Source organism: Mus caroli, unplaced genomic scaffold, assembly GCF_978045245.1.
Source record: "Mus caroli unplaced genomic scaffold, Mus_caroli_1 scaffold_1, whole genome shotgun sequence".
NCBI classification, from domain to species: Eukaryota; Metazoa; Chordata; class Mammalia; order Rodentia; family Muridae; genus Mus; species Mus caroli.
This window is the reverse complement of record NW_028227256.1, coordinates 101920342-101938794: the sequence shown is the minus strand read 5'-3', so window position 1 is coordinate 101938794 and position 18453 is coordinate 101920342.

Sequence of the window (18453 nt, the reverse complement as noted above, 5' to 3'; positions counted from 1 at the left end):
CACCCCTGTGAACCTTTACTCTGAAAATACCTTCCCTACAAAAGTGTTACAGATGAACATTCTATGCAGAGTCTCAGCCAGACTCTCTGATGGGCAGTTGACATCATAGTCGTCATTTTCATGAAAAGGAACCCTCTGGATAGCAAGGAACATGGACCTGGAAGCCCCCTCCCTCCTACCCCCCGAAAAAGGAAGTATCAGGGCTACTGTGTGGATGGAGAGACCACACACAAAGCTTGAACATTAAACCTGTAGAGTATGCAAAACTCCCTTTATCGGCAAGAGGATAGATGGTATTCCAGGATAAACAAGTGTCTGGGTCTGCAGCTGTTATTTAATTTCTATAAACTACACTGAGGAAGCTATTGATGGTAAGGTATTTCTGCAAAAGCAAAACAAACCAAAACCCTGCTGTCTAGCTGGTCAGTTCAGTGGAAGAGATTAGGCTTAGCACTTATGAAGACCTTGGTTTTACTTTTGGCGTTGCCAATAACATAAATAATGCTAACAACAGGAGATTTGAAAAAGAAAAATCCTGCATGCAAGTCTAAAGCAATATAGAGAGCTGAGGGTATTTTCCCTTTGTAAGCTCACATGTGGCTCAGGGCCATTCAGTCGCTATCCTCTAAGCCTGACACATAGGGATAAATCCTAGGAAGGAACCAAATGAGAGTTTCTTTGCCTATAGCAGTGGTTCTCAAACTTCTTAGTGCTACAATCCTTTAATAAAGTTCCATACGTTGTGGTAACCCCCAACCATAAAATTATTTTTGCCCTTACTTCATAATTGTAATTGTGCTATTGCTATGGGTCATAATATAAAATATCTGATATGCAACCTATCTGACATATGACTCCTGTGAAAAGCTTGTTGTAGCCCTGAAGGTGAAAACTATGTCCTATGTTAGAATGAATTGCTGTCCCAGCACTGAAACCTGAGGACCAGGAAGTCCTGTGTGAAGTATTGGTGGCCTGATTTTTTATTGAGGCTCTATGACACAGACATGAGTGACATGGTGGACCTCAGTCTTCAGTCCTTATCAACTCTCTATTGACTCAAAGCCACCAACCTCAGTGTTAGTTCTGCTTGCCAGGGCTCACTTGCCCTCAGTGTATCACTCCCAAAGGCATTATCTCTGGTCACACATGTAGGGCAGAAGTCAGGCTTCTTTTAGAGCTAGGCTTAATTTTCTACTGCACATCTGGGAGAAGATGATGTGTTCATTGATGCAGTATTCCTATTCAGGCTATTTGCAATTACAATAGCTCATGGGGATGGAGACATAAAAAGTAGCATAGGTCTTGAAAGCACTGGCTGCTCTTGCAGAGGTCCCAAGTTCAGGTCCCAATAGCCACAATGGTTTACTTACAACTGCCTGTCACTCTAATTCCAGGGTGTCTGTGGGCACCACACACATGTACACATATGCACATCTACACAATACACACAAATAAAATAAGGCACATATTTTAAAAAGCCCTCAGTAATTTTGGTTGGGTGTATAGCTTAGCAGATCTGAAAATAAAATAAATCCCACTAATTTGGGCTGAGGTATAATGTAGTAGGTAGAGTATGTCTTAGTATGTTTGTGGCCCTGGAGTCAATTCCCAGTATTTTATGAACTGGTCATGGTGACAATCACCTGTGTACTATTAGTACTTGGGAGGCAGAAGCTAGAGCTGCAGAAGTTCTGGGTCATCCTCAGCTACATAGGGAATCTGAGGCTAGCCTGGGATGCCTGAGATTTTTAAGTCAAAAATAAATCCAGAAGTAGAGAGATGGCTGAGTGGTTAAGATCACTCGCTGCTCTATCACAGAGAGCAGAACTCAGATCCCTGGACCTTCATTGGGCATCTCATATGCCTGTAAGTCCAGGGTTAAGGGGTCTGACAAATACGATAAGTCTATCTCCAAGACCCTCTTCTGGCTTTGCATACAGTCACACACACACACACACACACACACACAGAGAGAGAGAGAGAGAGAGAGAGAGAGAGAGAGAGAGAGAGAGAGAGAGAGAGAGAAATAAAATAACACAAAAGAAAGTTCTAATAGCAGACTCCATATAACTCAGCAATTCTGCAAACTCTTTAATGATTAGTACAAAATAGAGAACAACATAGGATAGATCTTATGAGTTTGGAATTTAGACTATAGTGTCAGGCTATGCTCTGCTATGTAACTTCTAGCAAATTCTTATCTAATTTTGTACCTTAGTTTTCTCATCTATAAGCTGGGTTAAGTAACAAATCCAAACTCTGAATCAATATATGAAAAATACTTAAACAGTACCTACTATTTATTAACTCCTCAACTTACTTTTAAGTATTATTAACCACTAAAAAAGTTAATAAATTACTATGTAAAATGTATCCAAAATCTTTGGCCTTTCTTCTTTTCACTTAATAGATGACCAACTGAATATATTTCCAGAACTTTCTATCTCAAAAGCTTAAATTAACTAATGAACACTAGAGAACCATACCATATAGACACTTCATTTTCACTATTTCAGATTTTCATTCACTTATTTATTTTTAAATGAATGTGAGTTTTGAAGTCCTTTAGATATTGAATGAATGGGTAAAACATAAACCACAGCACAACTGACATTTTTCTGTTTGTACATGCACTAAACATGTGAGCGGTTGCAAACAACCTGGGTAAGAGATGCCAAAAAGTTCCTTTGATCTGTTTAAAGTCATAATAACACATGTTTGTCCCCACACAGTCCTGTTGAGCTTCACAATTCTTTCATCACATTAGAGTGCAATGTTTGCCAGGAAACAATGCTCTCCAAATGTTGAGGCAAAACAAAACAAAACAAAACAAAACAAAACAAAACAAAACAAAACAAAACAAAACAAAACACCTCATGGAAATATCTGCTCACCTTAGAAGCAAAGGTCTAGCTTTCCTATTATGAAATAGTAAAAAATAAGAAAAAGCAAGACTCTTTTTAAATGCTCTGCTAAGAACCTCCAAATGCTGCAGTGAATATGAATATATAATTATATCAAATTAAGTGAAAATTTGAGCTTTCTGTGCATCCGCAATAGGATGGTGGACCTACAGATATGAATGCACAGAGCATGAAAATGCCAAGATAGCACAATGCCGAGGGGCACTGGTGCCATCAGATGAAGCTGCTGATTCTGCCAGAGTCAAGTAGAAACAAGGGCATGTGAACAGTTAGTGATTTGAGGCGACACAGGGAATGCCTACTCCATGTCATGTCAATGTGTGGTGCCATGTGTACAGCAATCTTTGGAAACAAGGTATAATTTACCGTGCTGAGACATGTGTCCCCCCCAGCCATGGGAGGTGACCCTGTTACCCAGGGTTTTCTGCTCACTCTAGTGAGAAGAAGGAACATATGTCTTTTGGGAAGAGACAGGGTTGCTCTGAAACACTTGCTTCTGATGTAAGTAGCTCTTCTTCCCTGATTTCAGGTTGAGACCTAATTGATTAAGCTAATCTCAGAAGGTGGTTAGAAATCTTTAACTTTCAAGAGATTTTTAGAGTCATTACCATGATGTGCTCAGAATAGCCTTATGAGGGTCGTGAATCCCATGAGGAGGGTATCCCTGGGCTTGCAGCAGGGAGGACTATGACTCCATGGCTATACTTGGAGAACTTCAGAGACCTGACTCATGTCTTAGGACTCATCATATTATTGAAGTTCATCTCACAATACTTAGCTCCCTCTCCCCAACACCCCCCCCCCCACACACACACACTGCTTTTTAACAAGCAAGAGTTTTCAAATTGTAAGGCATGCTGGCAAGATTTCCATTTTAAGAGGCTTAAATTTTTAATTTTCTTTCCCATCTCATCAGAACATTTAAAAAAGTTTTATGCTGCTTTTTATTATGCCACATTCGGAATACTTCCTGCCACTTGGAATCTGACTCTCCCCCCTCCCCAACCCCCTCCCCCAAGAGAGCCTGGGCGGGTCCTGATTTTCTAGACCTCAGTAAATAGTGAATCCTGTAGGTAGAGAATAACCCACCAAGCAGAAATGGATCAAAGCCCCTTCTGATTCATAAGACCCCAGTAGGTGAAAGAGATAGAAGCTTATGGATTTGGACCCATGGGGATAGTAGCTCAGGGTGCACACAGTTTATCTAACCTGCCTGGGACCTTAGGGATGTTGTTTAGTTTGTTTCTAAAGCATCCAGTGGCAGTGTCCTCCCCTAGCCTTAGTCTGCTGAATTGAATCAGGGTGCGTGTCTTTCGTTCGATGCCCTCACACTAGTGGCATCTGTTGTGTTTCCATTCCAGTGACATCCTCATTAGATTTCAGGAAAAGCAGCTAGAAGCTTCATTAAAATGTCCTGAATTATTTTGGCTTCACCCTTAAGCAACTGCTTAATTGGCTTCTTTCCCTTGAGACCAGCACTTTCCTGTGGTGGGAAGAGAGGAATTAGAGCTTCCGGAACACAAAGCACCTGGGGACTTCTGGAAAGGACCCTCGAATTTGCTGAGTTTCCTGGAAGAAAATCATTGCTAGCACCTCCGTGGGCCTAATTCTTGCATTGTAAATATTTCCTGAATGTATGTCTGCTTATTTCAAGTCTATCATTTAAAGGGTGAATAGAAATAAGCAATAATGGATGTTTACAACAAAGAGGAATGAGATGTAGGCTAGTAGGTTAGTACTTACAAGTTCAGGCAAACATAGCCCATCGGTTCCTGGGAAAAGAGAGAGCATTTGTAAGTCAAGATCTACTAACGTTCTCATCAAGCCCTTAATTGTTCTTGTCAGTAACTTATCACTGTGTTCATGTTTGTAAACCATCACTATGATGTTAATCTTTATGAGTGCAAGCAATGTGCACACAAAACATTTAATGGTCTGTATTTATGTCTTCCTCATTTATTTATGCATATTTCTGTTTATGCCTGTGTGCCTCTATGTGCATGCCACATGTGGGGAGAGGCACGTGGAGGCCAGAAGAAGGCACTGGATCCCAGGGAGCGGAATTTACAGCTGGGGCAGATGGCACCCAGCACAGCCCCATGCTCTGCAAGATCAGCTCTTTTATTATTATTATTATTTATTAGGTATTTTCTTCATTTACATTTCCAATGCTATCCCAAAAGTCCCCCATACCCACCCTACTCCCCTACCCATGCACTCCTACTTCTTGGCCCTGGCGTTCCCCTGCTCTGAGGCATATAAAGTTTGCAAGAGCAAGGGGCTTCTCATTCCAACTAGGCCATCTTTTGCTACATATGCAGCTAGAGACATGAGCTCTGGGGGTACTAATTAGTTCATATTGTTGTTCCACCTATAGGGTTGCAGACCCCTTCAGTTTCTTGGGTACTTTCTCTAGCTCCTATATTGGGGGCCCTGTGTTCCATCCTATAGATGACTGTGAGCATCCACTTCTGTATTTGCCAGGCACTGGCAAAGCCTCACAGGAGACAGCTATATCAGGGTCCCTTCAGCAAAATCTTGTTGGCATATGAAATAGTATCTGCATTTGGTGGCTGATTATGGGACGGACCCCGAGGTGAGGCAGTCTCTGGATGGTCCATCCTTTTGTCTTAGCTCCAAACTTTGTCTCTGCAACTCCTTCCATGGATATTTTATTCCTCATTCTAGGGAGGAATGAAGTATCCACGTGTTGGTCTTCCTTCCTGATTTTCTTATTTTTTGGAAGTTGTATCTTGGGTATTCTAGGTTTCTGGGCTAATATCCACTTATCAGTGAGTGCATATCATGTGACTTCTTTTGTGATTGGGTTACCTCACTCAGGATGGTGTCCTGCAGATACATCCATTTGCCCAAGAATTTCATAAATTCTTTGTTTTTAATAGCTGAGTAATACTCCATTTTGTAAATACTCCACAGCTCTTACTCTTAATCCCTGAGCCATCTCTCCAGCACCTTAAGTGGTATTTGAAAGTCTCTACCAGAGTAGTGTAACCACACATAAATAAAGTGCATTTGAATTCAGACTACCTGGTTTTTAAATTTTCCTACATCTATTGTCATCTGGATAATACTATCCCTGGCAACTAAAGCTAGGACCTATTTGTTCTTAGCTTTCCCCCTTTCCCTCTTTAATCACCATGCACATAATCGTTCAATGTTTATTAATTGAGTTCCTTTATGTCAGTTTATATTCCACCTGCTGCTGGGTTTTGTGCTGATAAGCACAAACCATCAGGTTTAGCATGGGGCATACATCACAGCACTTTAAAGCAGACACAGGCATATCTCTGTACACTTGAGTCTAGTCTGGTATACATAGTTTTAAGTCAGCCCAGGCTATATAGAGGTATCCTATCTCAAAAATCCAAACCAAGACAAAAATAAAACAAACAGTAAAAGGGAAAAAAAGCCAAACAAACAAAATCCCCAAACCAAAAACCATAATTTCTATGAGAAATTTCTTCCACGAACCTACATTTTTAAGAAAACAAACATTTGAAAATATATGTAACGGCATATATGTATGCACACATACATGTTTGTGTGTCTATAATATAAGCATTTAAAGTTGTGATAAGTGATGTTTTGAAGAAATTAAATGAAAACCCAATTGAACACTGAATCATTGGGAATGGCTTCCTAATTCAGGGCATGTTGAGGTGAGGTAGACTAGAAAGATCCCAACATTCCAGTCCTAATGTCCATAAGTGTCATTATCCCAGCACTTAGGAGTAGAGGCTAGATGATAGTCACGAGTTTGAGGCCAGCCTGGGAAACATAGTGAGTTCTAAGATAACCTTGAGAAATTCCCTATTTCAAAAATATAACAGGATATAATAGTACATACTGAGAACAACATAGAAAATGGAGAAAAGGCAGGAAAGAAAGAAAAAATAATAAAGAACGAACAAAGATGAGAGGAGATTTCTATTTGGAAGGATGTCAGAGGTCTGACCTGGCTTGCAGAACTGAAAAGGAGAATGGGCGGTATGAACAAGAAGGGACCGTGTGGCCATCAGGGATTTCAGAGGTCAGGCTACATAAAGGAACGAGCATAGATTTGAAAGGGTCAGTCAGGCTGTCGAAGGGATAACTGACCTGAGGAATCTAGAGAAAGGGTATATTACTTTTTCTCATAGAAATGGAACACTAGAGAGGAGAGGGACAAGAGAACCACGTTCTCTCTCAGTGGGAGAAGGAAGGGACATGTTGATCGATTTGACACAGGAATCAGAGGGAAGGGTGATACACAGAATGTGACTCCCACTTCTGATGTGTGTCCTGCTCAGTGATTTCTCTTCAGACGACCTTTCTCCTGGAAGTATGTCCTTGCCTTACTCTCAGTCAGAAATAGGCTGAGCTGGTTTTTCCATTCTGTCACAGGCCCTTGGCTAGAGAAACTAGACGTCCCACAAGTTTCTCAAGTTGAATAAACACCTGGAAGGATTTCTTAGCTCTAGTTCTTTTACAAACAAATAATTTGGAAGGGACTAAAACCACATTCTTTAGCAGTGACAATTTATAGGCTTATACTACATGTGATGAGCATGAAGCCAACTCCATTATAATGTTGAGACCTAGAGACTGTCGCTCCTCCATCTCTAGAACATTTTTTATTTGTTTGATTTTCCTGTATTGGTTTACCCAGAAAACCTAGGTAAGAAAAATCTTTTCTTGGTTTTATGTGTCTTAGGTCTCTTTGAGTTTGCTTCTTCAGGCCTCAAAAGTGCACTTTGCACAATAGGTCTCTCTCAGATACCTTCCACAGGAGAGTCTGACCCTTTCCCAAATGCCTTTAACAGGTTTTAGTAGGACACAATCACAATAATAAGCCCACTCACTGCCATGTTGTATAGGATCCACCCCTCTGCTCAGGTCTTTTCAGGCACAGTCTCATAAGAGGGAGTGGCATGATACCCTATCAAAGTCTTATGGTGAAAGAGATGGACTCTGAGCACAGGAGGGGCTTGTTCAAAGCTCTTGACCATGATCTTGGGTATCTGAGAGAACAACCTGAAGTTCTCTGTAATAGGTACACTCTGTGGTGTGACCTGTGATTGACCTTTGCTCTGGCAACGAGTATTCATTTAAAAATATTTTTATTTCATATATCCATTTGTGAAGGGCTGTGTACCATGTTTCACATGTGGCAGTCAGAGCACAGCTTGTGAAAATCAATTATTTCCTTCCACCATGTGAGTCCCAGGGATTGAATTCAGCTCACCAGGCCTGGTGGCAAGTGCTTTCACCTTCTGCTCTACCTTGCTGGCCCATGGGAGGTCACTTTTAACACACAAGGGGAAACTTATTTAATTACTACCAAGTCCAGAATTTTATAGGACATTTCATTTCCTCATGGACTTTTTCTCTTTTCAGTTTTCTTTCAATTTCTTTAAAAGAAGAAATCTTTTTCTCCAAATTTCCAAACACACACACACACACACACACACACACACACATACACACACACCTTTTGTCTCTAAGCCAAAAAGGATGATTGAGTCACCACAGTTCATAAAGTAATGGCCACAATATGATCTAATTAGTTAAAAGGTGTGTGCTAGGCATGGGTCTGCCATGGAATGATTATTTCTAATGTCTAATGTGGATGCTATCATAAATGAACCTTTAAACCATTAATGACTTCTTTAAATTGAAGCCCAGTGGCTAGCATAGAGCCTTTATGCAATCTGTGTTCATTAGTGTTTAATTGTGAGCAAAGTGGTGCTAAGGATTCACTCACTTGACAGGCAAGTGCTGAAGGCTCTTTGCGTGTCTGGGTCTGAGGCTCAAGGGTGCTGAGATTTAGAGAATCCAGAATCAGAAAATGTGAGTTCATATCTTACTCTGTTCAATACTGTGAAACTTGATCAACCACTTTATCTAAGTCTTATATGACTCATTCAATAATTAAGCTAGTCAGAGGACCAATTTTATGAGACTGTTTGGTGTATTGAATGGAAGTGAATAGACTTCACTTAGAAAGATGCATTCATTGTACATCCTGAATAACCAGGGAGTACCACCTGTTATTATTATGGAAGAGAACATAACTATAGGTCAATGAAATTTATTTCATCCAGTGAGTCCACAAATCATCATGAACAAATATATCTATCTGAATTTCTCTGTTTATCTCTCTGTCTATCTCTCTATCTGTCTATCTCTCTGTCTATCTATCTATCTATCTATCTATCTATCTATCTATCTATCTATCTATCATATGTCTATTTGTCTATCTATCTATCTATCTATCTATCTATCTATCTATCTATCTATCTATCTATCATATGTCTATTTGTCTATCTATCTATCTATCTATCTATCTATCTATCTATCTATCTATCTACCTACCTACCCACCCATCTACCCCTTCTTTCATAATTTTTTTCTTCAGTTATTCACAATGTGCAGCCCTAGCTATCCTATATTTCACAACACAGGTCAGGTTGAGGCCCTCCTGCCCATGCCTCCTCAGCAAGCATCACTACCAGCTGAAAATAAGGGAAAGTCAGAAATTAATTCTACAATTGTTTGTGAAGAATACAGTTTTATAAAGCACAGATTTAAATGCCAGTTTAGTGATCTATTTGATATTGCAGTTAAGTGAGAGAGAACAGTGCTCTCCAGTCTACACGGAGAAAGAGAGGTAGAACTGTAAACAGGGTCTCTGGGGAATAAGAGTTCTGTTTGTCAGAGAAACCAGGATAAAGCAGAAATAAGCTCCAATCAAGAATTTTGATGTCTCTTGATATTTCAATAGCATTTGAATCTGTGAAAGAAGGAAGACCTGAGTTTTGTTAGAAATATAGACTATACTAAAACCCAGCACAAACTGGATTTTGCCAGTGAAGACAGGCATAGCCTGGTGAACTACGCACAGAGAAGCTGGTTGGGCAAGGCCACCTTGGGAGTCAGCAGCTGGTGTTGGGCTAAGGTTAGGTGTGTTTTCCAGTGTGGAGCCCTGAAGGAAGTGGTGAATGCACACCAGAATCTTGGTGGGGGCTAAGCCAGAGCACATGTGAATACAACTAGCCCCAGAGATCAGGGTGTTCCTAAGGCTGGAAGAGTATAAGATGAAGAGAGATGGAAAAGAAGGGGAGAGGTGAACTCAAAGTCCAGCAAAATTGGCAGCTGCCTCCAGAGCAGTGCATCAACAAGGCACAGGGTTCTAATCTCTGGACTTGGCTCAAAGGAGGAGACAGGCCAGAGCAAGGTGAGGCTTGTTTATAGATCTTGAACTCTAGTCCCTGGACAACTTGGGTCTATGGGGCAGGAGTCATTGTTTAAAACTTAATATGCAATTCAGAAGGCCTCAAGCCTTTCTCAACTCTGCTTCTACAAAAAGGTCAGATTTTACTTGTAGAGGCAGGTGCTGAGACTGAGAAACCCAGAATCTCCACAGATAATAGTCACCATATTGCTTGGTAACAAAAATCAGTATATGCTACTAATATGGCAATTTGTATCTAGGAATCCTATGACCTCAGAGGAACCTCGAGTTTGCGTCAGATGAATCCATATAAGTCATACGCCAAGTTATCATGTGTGTGTTACATGTGCATATACATGTGTGTGTACAGCCAGGTCCCTGCCATGGCACTGGGGTTACAGTCATATGAGAGCAGGCCTGGTTGTTATGTGGTTGCTAGGATCTAAACTTAGGTCCTCATGCTTGTATAGCAAGAGCTCTTATACCTTGAGTCATCTCCCCAGTCTCTTGCCCTGTTAAAAATAATTTCATATAGCTTTTCCTACAAGTTGACAAATGGGAGCTGGCCCTTTTCACTTCCTGTTCTGTGGACTGTGGTTTGGAAAGCAGTTTCTGTATTGAAGAGCTCTGAAGAACATTATTATTTGACAGGAACAGTGATCACATTGGTGATCATTTGTTTTCTGATGTGAAGAAATGTATTTCAAATTCGTAACAACTGCTCTGGAGGTTCCTTTCAGTCAACATCTGTTTGTAGCATTACTGGTGCCCAATGAATGTCAAAGGGTACTCAACACATGGAAAGATTCAAGTCTTCCCAAAATTAAAGCCACGGAGTCTGGGTATTTCATCATTGACAAAGAAAGACTCATTCTCTGTCAACCAGAAGTGTTCACTAGGCAAATGTGATCCAATTGGTTTCTCTTTTTCCCAGTCAGTCTCTTAGGATTCTCTCCCTACAGCATTCCACAGTGGTTGTCACATCATCCTGGAAGAAGAATTTGCCCTCTGTGAGAATCCATGCAGTGTGTAGAGGATGCTTTCTGGGTGGTCTGATTTCCATAGAAGCTTTCTTACAGCTCTGTAATTATATGTAACTGACAGGACGCAAAAATAATTCTTATGTATAGATGTGCAAAGGTTCACCCTGCCTCTTAGAAGTACCATTGGGCTCTGTCCCCTGCTGGGCAAGAAAGCTGGTTTTGATTCCATTTGCACATTCATTTTAATATTCCTGAGCTATAAACACATTTTTTTCCAGCTTCTTCTGTGAATCAGATGTAACATCTGCCTGGCTCCTTCTTTATGAGTAAAATGAAATCTATAGCACACGTTCATTTTATATCTTATGAGTCACGAGTATCCGCTTTTGAGGGGAGTTGTCCTTTAGCACCGCCTTCTGTGTTTTAGTTTTTACTGGAAGCCTCTCATCTTTCACTCGCTACTTTTATAAAAAAATATTTCTCTAATTTGTTTTGATCTCTAACACAGCATCACTGCTATTCCAGCTGAGGTCTAATACTTTGAACAGCGTACGTTCAAATATAGTTATGACCAAATATTTGATAAGACACAGCTTAAGAAAGGAAGAATTTGTTTTGGCTTTGCTTTTGAGGGGAAGCCTCTTGAGGTGTTGGCATTGAGTGAGATGGTCATATTCTGTCTGCTGTCAGGAAGCAGAAAAATGACTGCTGGTGTTCTTCTCTACTTTAGTTGTCCCCCCACCCCCACTCCATTTTAATGTAGTCTGGGACTCTAGCCCATAGGATGACTCCACTTACATTCACATTGGGTTTTTTTCTCTGCAGTCAAGCCTTTTGGAAACACAATAATCTATCCCAGGAAGGCTTCAGTCTTACTACTTAGGTGAAGATGACCTTGAGCCTAGGCTCCTCCTATCTCTACCTCCTGAGTGCTGGCAGTGTAGACATGTATCACATGTTCAGTCTTTGCTGTATCGTGGATAACTTTGTGCATTGTAGGCAACCATCCTAACAAATGAATCACATCCAGGCATGTTGATAGCATTCCACATCAATCATCACAGCAACATTCTAATAGACACCCTACCTCTAGCCTCGAGCTCCTTCCAATTACCCCGATTCTACTAGTGCACTTTACCCCCTTTCTTCTTTCAGTTCCTTAAGGGATTGTATCAACCTTATAACACAGGCTGAGTTAGGAAGTTAGGCCACAGAGATCTGTCCTTTCAGAAGACAGATGAACTGTTCTGTTTAACAGAGGAGACTTGGAGAAGAGACATTCTCAGTGAGCCCCTCCCCTGCTCTATTGTTTAGTATTATGGTAAAATTTTAGTTGGAAAATCAAAAACTGTTAACCTGAGCCATCCTCAGAAGCTAAACCCAAGTCATTTGCATCTCACTACATACCCACTGAAGTTTAGAACTAACAATGAGATTATGAGTGACGAAGACAACAGCTGTCACCATGGAAACATCAATGTGTTAGGAGACGGAGTGTAGCCTCTCTCTATCATCTTACTTGTGGCATGACTTGAAGCTGTACCTAGAAAGTGCTGAATTCTAGGGTCCTGTAATACCAAATTATTCCTTGGGAGCCTGTTAGAAAGACTGACTCTCAGGCCCTGAACCCATATCTCCTGCATCAGAAGCTACATTGTGTTAAGATGCTAGGTGATCAGAATGTATATGGAAGCTTGAAAAGCCTTTTGTAAGAGCTCTGTGTTCGCTTCTGAAAAAGTCATGGACAGATTATTTACCCACCACACAGGTACTTCTGAAACTATAAAGGGGTTCCTACTTCATTTATATCTTTAGGTTGCTGAGACACTGAAGGTATTCCTACATGTGAAGAAGATGGTTCCATTGAATTGAGAAACATCTTGAGAAGTATTAGCTCTTGCTAACACACAACCTAACAAAAGAAAAGAAACACCTCATGAGCATGCCAGACACTTAACCTGCAGAGCAGCACTGAGACAGGTGCTCCTTGTGAGCTCCAACAATGTCGCCCCAACTTGAACATTTACTTTGAGCATGTTTTTAATCATATGTGTGCGGCCTGCCTCACATAGGAGTGATGTATGTGTGTGAAGTCATCTTCAAGAGAGTTGTATGTATAACGTGAGGATGAGACAGAGCTTGCCATCTAGCTTTTCTGTGGATGGTTTTCCATACAAGTGCCTGGCCTGGAGTTTCTTTTCAATTACTCACTTTAAGTTCCTTGTGCTTTTGACTTAAGAGAGTGGGCTGAAGATCCGAGATCTGAGAGATTTACACAAAGACTACAACAGTAACATACTAGAAAAACAACCCACATATGTGTGTGAGTCACACACACACACACACACACACACACACACACACACACACACACACAAAGCCAAGGTCTATAAAGGGCATAAGTGTTCACAGGGAAGCAGTGGAGAAAATAGGAATGGTAATCACACAGGGCTGTCTAACTGGTTTCTGTCCAGAAGGCTGAGAGTGGATGTTTTTAATAACGTGGTGGCCTTTGCTATCTGTAGGGCCAGTCTCATGCAAGTCCCCCAGAAAGTTTACCACAAATTCTCCCTCCCTAGACCTTTAGCTTTAGCTTTATTTCTCAGTCAGTAGAGCTCATCCATAGGCATGGACTTCATAGCCTGCTGACCTCTGTGTTATCTTGGTCAGAGACCACACCAGTTCCTAGGCTCTTAACCTATGGAACCCATATTCATGGTAGAGGTTATGTGAACTTTGCAAAAGAGTTTCTATGTAATCACACCTCAAGCTTTATTGAGCGCATGGGATTGGAGGTAATTCTTACCAGGAAATTTTTTCCCAAAATTGTCCTGTACTTAAATATATCTAAAAATAATTTGGCCTGGTGCCAGACTCTGGTAGTTCAAACCAGCCCGGCTAAGTTGTGTTGAATCAAGTTTCCTTCTTACCTCACATGGATTATTTCAGTGCCAAGTACAGAGTGCACAGGGGCCCTCACAGAGGCTGAGTAGACCTGACAGGAGCCACTGGAATGGACACAAGAGACACAATAGTGTTTGACGTTGACTCATGATTCCTTATAATATTAAAATGCACACCCCAAGGTAGAGATTTTAGATAATAACAAGACATGTGATTCATAATGTTCTATGTACCACTACATGTAACAGACAAATAGAGATGCTTGAGAGAGCCCATGTTATGCAAATTCCCCCCACAGCCACATGATGTTGTCTAACTCCTCCATCTCTGTCCAGCTCAACTGAGCTAGCAAACTCTTTTTCTTTGCTTTGGTCCACTTCTTGTTCCTTGGAAGTGTTCTATTGCTTAACAGATGGTTTCTCTTCCACTGTAATGAAGGTTTCCTGTTCAAGTCCTTGTTTAGGGACACACAAACCTGGAAACCCCAGAAGTTGCCTATTGGGCCTTAATATCTGCCAACATTGCTTCCATGTAACTTACTTCCCCTCTTCTATTTCACGTTCTCTATGCATAATTTATTACCAGAAACTTTCTCTGTTCTAAGTTCTTCCTAGTCCTCAGATTGATGGCTAAGGATTGTGGGAAGGCTTCTATCCAGCTGTGAAGGTCATGACTGCAAGGTGAGGCTAAGGTAAAGGCACACTTGAGTTTGAGAGCTGTTTTTTACACTTTTACTTTCACTAAAACATTGTATAATGTATCCCTGAAAGTGTGGTTCCAACTGAACTTGAATCATGATAAAGCCACATTATCCTCTCTAGCTAGGAGGGAGAAAGCATAAAGCCCCATTCTCTCTGACAGAATCTACCGAATCTCTTTGGAATATCAGTCACTGACCTTTGGGGAATGTAGAGATAAATTTCTTTTTTTTATTACGTATTTTCCTCAATTACATTTCCAATGCTATCCCAAAAGTCCCCCATACCCCCCCCCACTTCCCTACCCACCCATTCCCATTCTTTTGGCCCTGGCATTCCCCTGTATTGGGGCATATAAAGTTTGCAAGTCCAATGGGCCTCTCTGTCCAGTGATGGCCGACTAGGCCATCTTTCGATACATATACAGCTAGAGACAAGAGCTCCGGGGTACTGGTTAGTTCATCATGTTGTTCCAACTATAGGGTTGCAGATCCCTTCATCTCCTTGGGTACTTTCTCTAGCTTCTCCATTGGGAGCCCTGTGATACATCCAATAGCTGACAGTGAGCATCCACTTCTGTGTTTGTTTGGCCCGGCATAGTTTCACAAGAGAGAGCTATATCTGGGTCCTTTCAGCAAAATCTTGCTAGTGTATGCAATCGTGTCAGCGTTTGGAAGCTGATTATGGGATGGATCCCTGGATATGGCAGTCTCTAGATGGTCCATCCTTTCATCACAGCTCCAAACTTTGTCTCTGTAATTCCTTCCATGGGTGTTTTGTTCCCACTTCTAAGAAGGGGCACAGTGTCCACACTTTGGTCTTTATTCTTCTTGAGTTCCCTGCGTTTAGCAAATTGTATCTTATATCTTGGGTATCCTAAGTTTTGGGCTAATATCCACTTATCAGTGAATACATATTGTGTGAGTTCCTTTGTGATTGTGTTACCTCACTCAAGATGATGCCCTCCAGGTCCATCCATTTGGCTACGAATTTCATGAATTCATTCTTTTTAATAGCTGAGTAGTATTCCATTGTGTAAATGTACCATAATTTCTGTATCCATTCCTCTGTTGAGGGGCATCTGGGTTCTTTCCAGCTTCTGGCTATTATAAATAAGGCTGCTATGAACATAGTGGAGCATGTGTCCTTCTTACCGGTTGGGACATCTTCTGGATATATGCCCAGGAGAGGTATTGCTGGATCCTCCGGTAGTACTATGTCCAATTTTCTGAGGAACCGCCAGACTGATTTCCAGAGTGGTTGTACAAGCTTGCAATCCCACCAACAATGGAGGAGTGTTCCTCTTTCTCCACATCCTCGCCAGCATCTGCTGTCACCTGAATTTTTGATCTTAGCCATTCTGACTGGTGTGAGGTGGAATCTCAGGGTTGTTTTGATTTGCATTTCCCTGATGATTAAGAATGTTGAACATTTTTTCAGGTGCTTCTCTGCCATTCCTTATTCCTCAGGTGAGAATTCTTTGTTCAGTTCTGAGCCCCATTTTTTAATGGGGTTCTTTGATTTTCTGGAGTCCACCTTCTTGAGTTCTTTATATATATATTGGATATTAGTCCCTTATCTGAGATAAATTTCTAAGAGCATGGTCCTGAAGGGCATTTTATGGGGCATTATGTGGTGGTCTGAGAAGCAAGGAACAAGTGACTTTCAGAAAAGCCTTAGATCACAAAATAAGGTCCTGTGTTAGACCTTACCCTAAGGAGATTCAATAGATACTGTCACAGAGGACAGGGCTTCATGTCTCCCTCCTAGCTAGAAAGGATAATGTGGCTTTATCATAATTCAAGTTCAGTGGGAATCATATTCTCAGGGTTATGCTATAAAATATTTTACTGAAAATAAAGTGTAAGTAACTGAAGTGGGAAGAGCTACCCTAATAGTGGAGATCACTATTTTCTGGGCTTATGCCCTGGACCACATATTAAGGAGAAAGCTACCTAGGCATTTATTCTTCTCTTCTTCATTACTGCAGATGTACTGTGCCCAGCTTTGAGCTCTTGACATCTAGTTTTTCTAGTCTTACATAACTTTTTATTGAGTATTTGTGAATGTCACATCAACAACCTCAATCCCATGTCTCTCCCTGTTGGTACCTTGCCATCTGTCCTTGTAACATCCCTTCTCCCCCGGAAAAAGAAAAAAAATTAATCTCTGGGCCAGTTACCTTATTTTTTGTTTTGTTTTGTTTTTGTTTGTTTTTTTTCCTCAGAGCAGAGAACTGGACCCAGGGCCTTGCATTGGCTAGGCAAGCACTCTGCCCCTGAGCTAAATCCCTGACCCCTCTATCACTTATATTTGTATTTATAACATATTTCTTTATAAACTAGAATGCATATCTGTTTTATATACACATTTTCATGTACATATTTTTCTACAAGTTCATTCATTTAAGAATATATTACAATTGGGAGTGGTGGGAGAATGAGGGGGATCAGGGAGAAGGTGGAGGAGGAGCATGGGCGCGTATGATCAAAATATGTTAAAGAAGCTCTCAAAGACTGAATACCATTATAGCTAAAAATGAATATATTACAGGAGTTTTCAGATCAGCATTTATAATAGTGTTCCATCTTCTGAATAGGTATAATTATATACTATTGAACAGATATGCCAAGACTTGTTGGATCCTTCTTTTATACACATATCACTGTGCCTGTTTGCATACATTATCATAGAATCACATTCTAGATGTGGACTTGCTAAGCCATTAGGCAAACATGATATAATTTAAAGGTAAGTGAGAAAATGCCTTCAAAGATAGAAAATAACAACCCCCAAATTCTATAGCAATTTATACTCTTACTTTTAACATATAAAAGAAAGTTGTCTCTATAAATATAATTTTTATCAGTATAAGAATGGAAAAGTACTAAAGTTTAGATCTGTATTTTTTAGTAGATTGAACATCTTTTTATAGATTTATGTCTTTATATCTTTTTAAAGAAATATTTATTTATTCAGTGAATGAGAATATCCCCATACATCAGAACTGGGGCTATAGAGTTGCCATCATACCTGGTTTTTACATGGGTCCTGGGAATTCTAAATCTGTTCCTTATGTGTGTATGGTAAGCATTTATATCTGTGTACATTCACACATGTACACAGATACCTGTAGAGGTCAGAGAAGGATGTTAGATTCCTGGAAATGGAGTTGAAGCTGGTGGTGAGCAGTCATTTGGGTCCCAGGTGGTTTGCAAGAGCAGCAAGTTCTCTAAACTGCTGAGCCATTTCTTAAGGTCCCCTTTACATTTCTAATATGAATTCCCTGGTCCTGCCCCCAGTTTCTCTTTCGTAGGTTTATGGAAGGTGTTTGAATAGTACAGTCATTAACCTGATAGCTTCTGTATTGTACATGTTTTACATTTTCTTCCTAGTTTTTAAATTTTTTATTTCTTAGACAAAGTCTTACATTTTATGTATACTGACTACCTGAGACTGATAGTAATTGTCTCTGAGTGCTGGGATCATAGACACATGTCCCTATGCCCATCCATCTCACCATCTCATGTCTTTAAATCTGATTTTGATTATGCTCTTTGCTTTTGTACTTGCCATATAGAAATTAATTTTTTCTTTCTTAAAAATTATGCAGAGGCAGGTGGATTTCTGAGTTCGAGGCCAGCCTGGTCTACAAAGTAAGTTCCAGGACAGCCAGGGCTATACAGAGAAACCCTGTCTCAAAAAAAAAC